The sequence below is a fragment of the Culex quinquefasciatus genome, chromosome 2 (genome assembly GCF_015732765.1).
Source record: "Culex quinquefasciatus strain JHB chromosome 2, VPISU_Cqui_1.0_pri_paternal, whole genome shotgun sequence".
In the NCBI taxonomy this organism is placed as follows: domain Eukaryota; kingdom Metazoa; phylum Arthropoda; class Insecta; order Diptera; family Culicidae; genus Culex; species Culex quinquefasciatus.
The window spans coordinates 199,958,271-199,970,994 of record NC_051862.1 but is presented as its reverse complement, the minus strand read 5'-3'; the positions used below and the strand labels follow the sequence as shown (position 1 = coordinate 199,970,994).

The window sequence follows — 12,724 nt, the reverse complement described above, 5'->3', positions numbered from 1 at the left end:
AAAAGCTAAAAAAAAGAAAATTCCTGTTCGAATTACAGATTTTCGAAAGTTTTAAAAACACTTCTCTATGGACTTCTCCCAAATTTGTATGGAAGAAATTCAAATGTTTTTTTTTTTATAAAAATTGTTGAAAGTTTCTTACATCTAAAAACAATCCAAAAAATAAAATCAGGGTTTTGTTTATAACCATCACGAGTTGTCGCGATCATACGAAAAAAAAAGTTTTGAAAAGTTACTTTTTGCGTAAAATTGCGATAACTCGTGAAGATTTCAAGCAAACACATTATGTTTATAAATCAAATTTTTATTATTGTCTGCTCTATAACTTGAAGCACATTGTAAAAATAACCCTACAAAGTTACAAAAAAACATGAGATTTAAAAATGAAATTTTTCGTTCTAAATGAAAAAATGGCCTTTCTGCGTATATTAAATTTCCCATAATATGATATGTCCCAAAATGTTTTACTGTCAAGTAACAAAAAATGGTATAATTTTGGAAACAATTTTTGTATTTTTTTGGATCAAAAATACGTTTTTTCGTAATTTTGGGTAAATTGTAAAATCGGACGTCATATTTTACAAACATGTGCTTTTAACACCAAATATCATAACCATCACCATTTAAGGCTGCAAATTATTGAAAAAAATTCACGCCGTTTTTCAAATGTTCAAAAACGGAAGGGGTCGTACCGCCCCTCCGTCACGAGATATCAAAAAATGGACCTCGGATTCGTGATCAAGGACAATAGTTACATATTTTGTCAAAGTTTCATTTAAATCGAAGAGGGGTTCGGGGCAACTTTTTCCGATTTTGCTTAAAAGTGTAAATTGTTAAATGGTAAGGATTTACAAATTCCGTTTTCTATATATTTTATGCTCATAAAACAAAAACAAAGTTGCTGCCCCAAAACTTTACGATCCCCCCTACCAAATCGTTCGTGACTCCGATAAATTCCCCAACCTAATGGACAACCACAACAAGCCCGCAATCAGTGCGCACGGCAGCCCAGCCCAGTGCCAAATCGATTCAATGAAATTGTGTGCACTTGTCTCGCTTTCGAAAAACGATCCCTCCCCCCATCTTTTCCTCTCAATAACCGTTTGTCTAATGCCTGCTGGAGCAAGGGTATCCATTTCCGTTGGCGGTGTCGTGCCGCCAATTTAAACTTTGGTCACGTTCCCCCATTCAATCAAAACTTTCAACCCCCCCTCCGTCCTGTTCGGGCAGGTTTGCAACACCCCTTTTCGGAAAACAATTGCCGAACTTTACCACCACGATTTTGAAGAACAGTGAAATTTTTTGAAAAAGTTGCAAGTTTGTTTGATTTTTTATATTTTTTGTTGTCAGAAAAAAATTCTACTGTGCACCTGCCCCACATTTCAAATACAATAATGTCAGGGGGAAAATTCTATTGTTTGAGATTTGCACGCAGATACTTGGAGAGGGGAGGAACGCAATGCACGCACGCACACACAGACACACGAAGGCTCATTGATGCTCTCGATGGGCTTATTATAATTAAATTACAGACAAGCACATACAATTGCCAGGGAAGTGATATTCATCTGTCGTCACTAGGGGCGTGGAGTTGGTTCTCTCCCGCGAAGGATGTCTCGTCGTATCATGTCACTCAATAATGGGACGAGTTGTTATCGGGATTGAAGAAACGCAAACACACGCACACACTTCCGGGATGGGAGGATGTTGACGATAATTAGTGGTTGTATGGGTGTACGGGAGAACATACTTGGAGCTAAAATTAGCCTCTTCGATTTGCGTGAAACTTTGTCCTAAGCGGTAACTTTTGTCCCTGATCACGAATCCGAGGTCTGTTTTTTTGATATCTCGTGACGGTGGATCGGTACGACCCCTTTCATTTTTGAACATGTGAAAAAAGAGGTGTTTTTCAATAATTTGCAGCCTGAAAAGGTGATGAGATAGAAATTTGGTGTCAAAGGGACTTTTATGTAAAATTAGACGCCCGATTTAATAGCGTACTCAGAATTCCGAAAAAACTTATTTATCATCGAAAAAAAAAACACTTAAAAAGTTTTGGAAACTCTGCCATTTTCCGTTACTCGACTGTAAATTTTTTTGGAACATTAGCAGTTCTCTCAGATTTCGGTCATTTGATTTTTTTTTGTATTTTTTAATCCGACTGAAACTTTTTTGGTGCCTTCGGTATGCCCAAAAAAACCATTTTTTCTTGATTTAAAAATTTTGAAAATATTTTTTTCAAAAAGATCGGAAAATTTCACAAATGTTTCATATTTTAACATTGAAAATTGAACCATTAGTTCCTGAGATATCGACGTTCGAAAAAGGTGGGTTGTTTGGGTAAAATTTTCCTGTTTTTAAACCTTTGCATGGCAATATCTCAGCGTATCAACAAAGTTCAATAAAGCAAAATATAGAGAATTTTCTCAGCTTTTCAAAAATATTTTTTTCAAAGGTGGGCAAACATGTGAACTAATTTAAAAAAAATGAAAAACTGCGACTATTTTCAAAAAAGTCACCTAAAAATGGGTTTAACTTGAAAACGGTGCGTTTTATCAAAATTTCACTTCAGTACTTTTTAATTGCAAATTTGATTTTACATCGAAAAATTAAGTTGACAAATTTTTTCGACCAATATTTAGATTTTTTGAAAAAAAATCAGCATTGATTCAAAAAATCATAACTCGGGCAAAGATTTTTTGCACAGCCTGTAAATTTCTGAAAAGTTGGCATTTTGTGTCCTCTAAAACATATCAAAAAATGAAAAAAATTAAAAATAGTGTTTTTTTGCAAATCAAGTTTTAGTGACAAAAAGTGAAATTAAAAATCACCAAAATTAGTTTAACCGTGTATCATTTTTTTCAGTGTAGTCCATATCCATACCTACAACTTTGCCGAAGACACCAAATCGATCAAAAAATTCCTTCAAAAGATACAGATTTTTGAATTTTCATACATCATTTTTGTATGGACAGCTGCCAAATTTGTATGGAAAAAGTTTCAGCAAGATTAAAAAATACAAAAATTACAAAAAAAAAGACCGATTTCGTAGAGAATTGCTCACATGTCATTTTTTAAAGTGTTGAGCCATTGTGCAAAATCTGGTTTAGAAGATATAGATTTTTGAATAAATCGCGTTTTTTTTGGAAAAAATTAAAAATCTGGATAAAAAATTAATAACAATCGTTTTTTAAAGGAATAACGAATCAGCAATCAAAAATTATTCTACAATGTTTGAAATGATTAACCGTTCTCAAGTTTTAGGCATATGAGGTACATATTTTTGATTTATTTTTGTTTTTTTTTTGCGTTTAAAAAAATCTTGAAAGAAAAGCACCTCCTCCACCTATTTTTGAAAAGCTATAGTTTACTCTCTGGCACTTTGAAAATCAGGCTACTAGTTTCTGAGAAACAGCCTCACAAAGAATTCGAATAGATGAAAATGAAAAGATGAAGATGAAAAGATGAAAAATGTTTTTTAAGTTTCACCTAATTAATCTGTGAGAATCAGATTTTTTTTCAAAAAAAAATATTTTTGTGATGACCGGATACACTCACATCCGGTTTGATTTTTTTATTTTCGAAAAATCCCCACATACCTACAAGCAGTGCACAAGCCACAACAATTATCCAAGGAGTCATTCTTATGCAAAATTAGGTGAACTTTCCGAAAAAATACTTTCAAAAAAACACGATTGAGTTTTTGGGGTTAAAAATTCGAAAAACTGGTCAAAAATGGACAAAATTATAACTTTTTCAAAAAACTTTTTTGTAAAATTCTGATAGCTCATAAAGAATACATGCAAACCCCTTATGTCTATATATCATTTTTTTGTTTTTGTCTGCTCTACAACTTTGTAGAACAATGTACACTCTAAAATATAACCCTGCAAAGTTAGAAAAAACACGTAATTTTAAAATGAAAAATTTTGTTCTAAGTGAAAAAATGACCCTTCTGGGTTATTTCAGATTCGAAAAGTACATTAAATTTCCCATAAAATGACATGTCTCACGATTTTTGACAGTTGAGTAACGGGAAATGGCAGCGATTTTAAAACTATTTTTTAGCTTTTTTGATGAAAAATACTTTTTTTTTGGAATTTTGAGTACCTACGCCATCAAATCGGGCATCTTATTTTACACAAAAGTCCCTTTGACACCAAATTTCTATCTCTTCACGGTTGCGAGCTACAAATCAAAACCAGAAAAATGAAAGGGGCCGTACTGCCCCACCGTCACGAGATATTGAAAAATGGACCTCGCATTCGTGATCAGGGACCAAAATTACTTCTTAGAGCAAAGTTTCACGCAAATCGAAGAGGGGTCGGGGCAACTTTTTCCGATTTCGTGTGAATTGGTGGAGAATTACCCATATACATAATTATAATTGTTTTTTTATGCAAAATCAGAAATGACTTCACAAATTTTTCGATAAAGCGATCCGTTTTTAAGTCAAAGGAATTTTTAGGTGAAATTTGTCGAAAAGGGGGGTTTTTTTTAATTTAAAAATTTCTTTTTGAAGGAAAAGCAACCCTTTAAAAATATTTTCGAAATGCTCAGAAAAATAGTACAATTTCTATTTTGACGAAAATCAAACACCCCAAGATACGGCCATGTCACCTCGACGTACTGGTGCTTCTTGTCGCACGTCGCTTTTTGTCGTTTGTGTTTTAATGTTTGACAGCGAGTAAACAAAAACAAAAGAACGCAATTTAAACAATAACAAGCACGTTTTGTTTTGCTGACCATTCTGTGCATTGGCCCAAAATTTGGCTGTTTGCTAAAATCCCGAGTTACAATCAAAAATGTATACAGTATTCGGGCTTTTACATATGGCACAACGTCCTCTGACTAGATTCGCTTTGGCCAGTTGTCGCACATGCAGGGTGCAACTACTTTCATAAAAAAAGCCACACATTGCACGGGGTTTTCACGGTTTCGGTTGAACATCACAGAATTGAGATCAAATTTTATGGATCTTTACAAAATTTGGCCCAAAAAGTACGTGCCTCAAGTTAGCACGAGCATGACAACCTGTCAAAATGCCCAGCCTTAATTTTTTTGTCGCGAGTTTGTTCTCTTAGACGTTGGAAATCGTATGCAAACCCTTGGCAATGCAAGCTCTAATGTGTTAAAACATAAATAATTATCCGATTATTGTTAATTAATTGTTGTTTATAGTTTTTTAAACTCTACCCCGGCATTGTAAACTTACAAACTAGCATAGAAGTTGTTTTGTATAGAGGGTGTTTCCTTTTTCGATACCAATAATAGGTAGATTAAACTACCTAAGCTTTTAATTGATTCTGGAGCACAAAAAAAACTACCCGAGGTGGGCAAATTTATACTATAGACTGATATATAAGGTGAAAATAGTTAGTGTTCAACCTGCTATTCCTCACCATTTTTATATAATTCACTAACTGGTTTTCGTTTTGCAATACCATTTGTTCACCCAAGATGAATCAAAATGGTATTATGGAAGAAAGAAATGCATCTGTATCAACCGTTTTTGAAAAAAATCTCAAATTCGATACATATTATGGCTTTAAAGTTTGGAAATCTCCAATTTTCTATGGATGTGCTACGCATAACACCGATGCCAAAGTCTCCTGGCATTACGTCGTAAATGTGAACAACCACTCCGTTACGATAACGACTGAAATTGACTCCTGCAGCACGGCCATGGATGCTTCAATAGAGTTGGTTCCAAATGAATTTAGTGATAAAAGAATACAAAAAATCCAGGGAACGACTAGAGCGGGTGCATCGCTAGGACTTATCGAAGTTCCCAAAGAAAATTATAGGAGTTATTTTGCAGAAAATCTTATTTATGAAGTGTATTCTTTTTTTCAGCTATGTTTAAGATTCGTGTTAAAAGTGCCACCTGCAATTCCGGTTAAGATTATCCCCAGGAAACCAGTCCTTTCAAATCCTGTCCCCGCGAAACCGGTCGAATCTCAACTGCAAAAAGATTTAACAAGCCTGCTCTCGAACGAGCAGCTCGCCGATGTTACCATTCTGGTTGGCCAGCAAACGTTCCACGCCCAGCGAGCGATTCTTTCGGTTCGCAGTGCCGTTTTCGCGGCCATGTTCCAGAGCGGAATGCAGGAATCTACGCTGAACCGGATCACCATCGTGGATGTCGAGCCGGAAGTATTCGAGCAGGTGCTGAAATTCATCTACACTGACAAGGTGGAGGGATTGGCAAAGATGGCTCGCGATCTGCTGGCCTCAGCCGACAAGTACGCTTTAGATCATCTTAAGAATATGTGCGAGGATCAACTAATCGGTACCATTACGAAAGAGACGGTTCTGCAGACTCTCGCATTGGCCGATTTGTATCGAGCTCAAAAGTTAAAGGACAAGGCGATCCTGTTTATCTGCGCAAATATCAAGTCGATGAAAACGGCCGATTGGACAGAGTTTTGTATTGCAAATCCCGAACTAGCAGCTACAATTTTTAGCAAAATGGCTCTAAATTAAAATTGAATGAACAATATATAACAATAATAACAATAAGAATCCCCAAAAATCGATTTCAATCCTGAAGTATTCAATAAAAACAAAAAAAAAAAACCTCCGTGTATTGTTGTCACTTTTCATATAAAAGAAGTTTCAATCTTGTCGTGATATCTTGGCACACTCTGAAAATTGTTGCAAGTGTGAAAACTGGCCAAATGGATTTCAGGTCAAAACACGTTTGACACACGTACACGCCCGACTACTGTAAACATTTTTTATTATAACTCGGGACTTCAAATTTAGCCAAATGGCATGGAGATTGATGATCTGCTTGCTTTCTTTCAAAACAAATAGACCGTAAATAGTTAGACATTTACAAAACATACTGGTGAAGTTTCCTTAATTTCACTTTTGACTGAAAATGTCCAAATTGTCGTACAACACTAGCCAGAGCCGAAAATTGCCTGCAAAAATAACTTAAAATCAAACCGCACCTTCCTCAATCGACCATTTCATCGGAATCCGTTCGCTTTAATGTGCTGCGCTTAACGGCTAATGTAATTCGGCCATTAATAACAATTTTGGAACCTACCTGGCCGTAATGTTCAGCACTAACTTACACAAACGGCACTATAGTCTGGCGCAGTACTCGGGCCCCCATTTTCCACCCCATAAAATATTAAATAATAATCTAAAGTAAGAGAGAGGGCCGGGGAGAGACTGAGAAAATCTGGGACTTTTACAGAATGGGGTAAATGACGACAGCCATTTTTGATTTAATTAATTTCAATGAAGGCGCTTACCTACATCAAAATCTCGGAGGAGGGGGAAAACAGGAAAACGAGCAAGCTCATGTTCTTGGCTCGGGAATTTATGGGGCCAACTTTAAGGTCACTTGAAATTGATGTTGTGTTGTTAAACAACTGTTGGTGCCGGTTAAAGTATTTTAATCGAAATTTATTAAACAATGCATCAAGAAGATACTTTCCGACTAGAATTGAATTAGAGCGAGAAAACGTCAATAATTGCATTCCAAATTAAAATAAACAAAAATAAATTAACCGGAAACACTTTCTATACACTTTTTTAGAATTTCTTTGTGATTAACTTCTCTCCCCAAGGCAATTAAACTGCAATGATGAAATTTTCGTTTCTAAAAGATGCGCAAGAAGCTGTAAAATTTAATTGGATTTCAATTAGCGACCATGTTTTCCCGTACCAGCTCAAACACTTATCGCCAAAATTGCATCCCACAAACAACGTGAGAGCAAAAACAAAAAACGTTTCTCAAAACTTCTTCAGCAAAATTCCACGCCAGAAACCCAAAGTTGACTCGATTAATAAACTTGAAGCGAAATTTAAACTCTCCGACAAGTACGCACTTCTTCCGGCGCCTCCACCACTGGCCTCGCAAAGTTCCGGTTTCGGACAGCAAGTCGCGGGTCAGGAAATTAGCCCAACCAACCGGAGTGCGCCTTAAGATGGGCGGGGGTTTAGGGGGTACCGGAACCAGAAACTTTATCCAATTAAAAAGGATCATCAACTAGGAGAGAAAAAGGAAGGTTTTTACGGTATATTTTTTATAAGAGTTTCAGGTTTTATTTTGCATTAATTAATTGCTGGATACTTGAAAAAACATTTGTATATAATGAATTTTGATTGATTAAATCAAAGATTTATGAGGAGAACATGGATTACTATTAAGCTTATTTTCAGGTAAAGATAGAATCAATTTATAACAATGGAATCCAAAGCAATTTTCTGAACTATAGAGAGAAAAAAAATATATAAAAAACATAAATTAATAAATACAATTTAGGGCAGAAGACAAATGCACAATTCAAAATCAAGAATATTTTTTTTAATTTTTTTAACTGTTTTACAACAACAACTTTACCAATTACTATAATTACTATAATTAATATATTATAGTTTTTGCTATAACAAAGTTGACGAGCCGAAACCGGTTGATACGCACTCTGATAAAAAAAAAAACTTTTTTTTGAAAATTTAAAATGTCAAGGCCAAGGAGTCCCTTATGCTCAATAAAACTGAATATCTAATTATTTAGGCCATTTAACGTCCTAGCCAGTTTTGAATAATTTTGATATTTTGATTTTAAACTTTCATCTCGACCAACACGAGAAAAGGGCCTTAATCATTCTGAAAATTTTAACTATTTGCAAATTCCAGACAACAGATAACTGTTTCACAAAATTTTAAATTTAAAACAATAGCTAGCCTTCTCAGCTACCTTTAAAAACTTTGGGTTTTGTCAATAAGGTCTGAAAAATGTATAATTTTACCCCTTTTCTAGTCTAATGACACTTTTTCAGTCTAAATATACACAGCAAAAATTCGATGGTAAAATCGCATGCAAAAGCATGCACATCACCTTCGTCAAAATAAACACTTAATATTACACACTGCATGTACAATTTTTGCAAACACAAAAAAAAATGCAGCCGACAGGATTCAAACCCAGCACCAACAGTAAGGACTGGCGCCTTAGTCCACTCGACCATCAGACCGATGATAAGATGTAAAGATAAACGCATATATGAGCTTGTTATTTCGCTCAAGTCGGTTTCCCATACTGATGGGCTACATATTTCAGGATGTAAAATCACATAAAATTGTATTAAATAATGCAATATTTATTTTACACTGAGGCCTTTTACACGCAGCTGGATTACTACTTTTTTAGCTGTGTACACAGAAATAAAAGATGGTAATATTCATTACGAAATGGTGACAGATTTTCTGTAAAAAAATGATTAATTTCACCCAAGAAAATGATGAATTTTCATCAGTTTTTGATGAATATTCATCAGGTTCACATTTTTACACATTTTTAATGTAATATTTTATTTAAAAAAACAAGTAATATTCATTCTACCAAATTTTAAACATTTCAAAATTCAATTTTTTTCTGTGTAAGTAAAATTACATCATTGAAGAGGTAATTCAACCTTCCAAAATTAAACCATCCAAATTTACACATTTTTTGTTGTATAATAAAACTTGAACTGATAAGGTAAAATTTGTTTTTTTTTAATTTATCCTTGCCTTAATTTTATTATACAATTTCACTTTAAAAAAACACGTTTATTTTTGAAAATTTCAAGTACACAGAAAAAAATGAAGGTAATGTTCATCAGGACAAGGTGACAGATTCTGTGCAAAAAAATATGAATTTCACCTCAGAAAATGAAGAATTTTCATCAGTTTTTGATAAATATTCATCTGGTTCACATTTTTACACATTTTTTATGTAATAATTCCCAAAAAAGAGGTAATATTTAACCTACCAAATTTTCAACATTCCAAAATTAAACTTTTTTTTCTGTGTATGTGTATGTCAAAAAAGTATATGCTTTAAATTATCATTTGAAACAATTATTTGGTTTTGGAAAGAGACAAAAAAGAAGTCATTTTTGTATTTTTAATTTTAGCATACAAGTCTCCAAATGGGGGCTGGTTAAACAAAATGGGTATGTAATTGTATGAAATTCTGTGTTTTGAGTAGGAATTTTCCGATCGATTTCATGCCTTCGACAGTGGTGTAGATTATGGTTAGGACTTTTCAAAAAAAAAAAAAGATATAGGTACACAAAAATAAACTTTAGAATTTTAATTTTTTATGTGTTTAAAAGGACTAAAAAATGCATATTTTGTGCCACACTGCATGACGGTGCAGGATTTGGTTTTGGAGGTATGATTTTCTGTTAAAATTGTGTTTTCTAGATCAGCGATTCTCAACGGGGGTACCGAGCCTACTTGATTTACATGGGAGGGGGTACCAGCCTAGAAGAAGGTTGAGAATCGCTGTTCTAGATTGAAAATGTTAAAAATCATTTGATGATAAAATGTACCGTTCCCAGCCACCGTAGCCACTGCTTGACATATAATTTCGAACTCTTTTGTTTGTTTTTTGAATTTTGAAAATACTTCTTGAAAAAAAGCCCTTTGAGAATTGGACAGTCAGTTTCTTCAAAACAGCTTCACAAAGAATTAGAATCGATGAAAATGAGATTTTTCAAGTTTCATCCAATAAGCCTGTAATTTATATTTGACGATATCTCGGAAACTATAGTTTTGATTTTCAATGTTTAAATATAAAAATTTTGTAGAATTTTCTTATCTTTCCAATATTATTATTTGAAAATTCAAACATCAAGCTTAAATTTTAGAAAGGTCCTCAAATCCATAATTTTCCTCATTTCATATTTAAGACCAAATTTGAAACTATAATTTTTTTTAGGCCTTTGCAAATATTTTTTGAAGTTAATGTCACCCCCCTCCCCTTCAAAACCGATTCGAAAAATCAGGGGGTTAAAAAAATATTTTTTTAAAAAACTTCAAAATTATAATGGAAAGAGAAGTCTAATGAACTGAAAATTATTTTAAATTCATTTTCCTGCGTTTGAAATCATATTTAGCATATTTGAGATAGGTCAACAATATTTATTTTTTTTGTGAATTTCCGTTGTACAGTACTGCAAAAAGTTTTGTTTTTGACAAAAAAATATGTCGCTAATACATACCTTGTTGTTTTGAAAACTAGAGATTGCAGAACATCTGTGCTGGAGTAAAATGCATTTTGAAACACTTTTTTTAATTCAAATTCAATTTTTCTTTAAATTTAGGGATTGTAATTTCAATTTTTATATTTTTTTATTTGTTTGCCCCTCCCTCGACTTTGGTCAGAGTTGAGGGACATTAATAGGGGGATGGCGTCGCTATTTTTAGACCACATTTTCCACTTTTTCTCATCGAAACCGACTACTTTATCGACTTCATTTTGCTGGGCGAGATAGGACGCCGTCTATTTTTAGACGATGACTCAGCACTTTTCCACTCTTGCGCTTAAAAAAACCAGGTGGCAGCACGATGTAACGCCACGTCCCTATTAACTTCAAAAAATATTTGCAACGGCCTAATTGAAAAAAAATCAGCAAATTTCAAAAAAGTTTACGTTTTTATCATTGGAAACTGTACTTTTCAAGATGTCGTCAGTTGAAAATTATTGTCTTATCAAGTACCACTTTGATTTTCATCGATTAGAATTATTTTTGAGGCTGTATCCCAGAAACTTAATTTCCTATAATCAAAGTCTCAGAGAGAAAATTGTAGGAAAACTATGAATAAGAAGGGCTTTTTTTTGTTTTGTGGAAATTATGAAGAAATCATGATTATTATTATAAATAATAATTATAATTATACATATTTCAGCGGAATTTGCAATCATTTCAAACACATCAAAATCTGATAATTTGAGTATGAGTTTAAAAATTTCGTAATTATGTGAAAATTACTGATGGATGGCTTCACCTAAACGAGGCCTTACACAAATCTGCTGGCTAAACTCAGAAACCTCCAAATCACTCACCCACTACTCAGTAAAAAAAATCTTGACAGCGGTGGGATTCGAACCCACGCCATTTCTGACTGGTGCCTAAAACCAGCGCCTTAGACCGCTCGGCCACGCTGCCTTGTGCTTATCCATTCTTCAGTTTCCAACTGCGCTACACTTTAAAACTCTAATTCAAATTGATTTAAAGTGCTTCCCCCTCGTCACAGGTGGCCAAAATCAGCTCCGGCCAATTATCGCCATCGTCATCGTCGTCACCACCACCCTGGACCACTTCCGGGTCACATGACGACTGTCGGAACCTGGTACTGTGTGTGTTTCGTTGCACAGAGAATAACGATTTAGCAAATGGGACCGACATGTAAAATTCATTCAACCGGGGGAGGGGGATGTTGTGCTACCCGAACCGTAATGGCCAAGAGAGGACCAGTCCGGTTCTCAAGGACAGAAGGGAAGCGATTTAAAATCATTTTATTATTATCACTTTAATCACTTCTTCCGAGTAGATGCTGATGGCATTGCAACGGGAGGTTGGCCAAGGTACAACTAGTGAACTGTTGTCTAATTACACACTAGAAGAGCTCCTCAAAGGTAGAAATGTTGTTCGAGGTCTTGCATAAAACAGCAAGAGTTTCACCTTAACAACAGTTTGAAATGGGTTAGCAGAGCTGCTTAGAGATTTGCCAGGGATTTACACTGGCCACATCGGAGGATGATGTTTCGTTCGGGTTCCGGGATGAGGGTTTATCTTGCCCAAGTCCATGATGAAGAGCATTATTAATGACCGTACTCTGGGCTGGCAAATACCGGTGGGTGGGGGTTCCAGGAAGATGGTGAGACCGGGGAGGATTGTCCATTGGGAGGGTGAAGATTAAGGTGAACTAG

At 34.7% G+C, this 12,724-nt stretch overlaps 1 protein-coding gene and 1 non-coding gene across 3 annotated transcripts in view; one reads left to right on the top strand and one right to left on the bottom strand.

Moving 5' to 3' along the window:
• Positions 1-12,724, top strand: part of LOC6049441 (neuronal acetylcholine receptor subunit alpha-7) — a 232,286-nt gene that overhangs the window by 159,002 nt on the left and 60,560 nt on the right. The window lies entirely within an intron of this gene.
• On the bottom strand, positions 11,881-11,960 carry Trnal-uag. Its single transcript has one exon. It is a non-coding gene; the product is annotated as a tRNA-Leu (tRNA).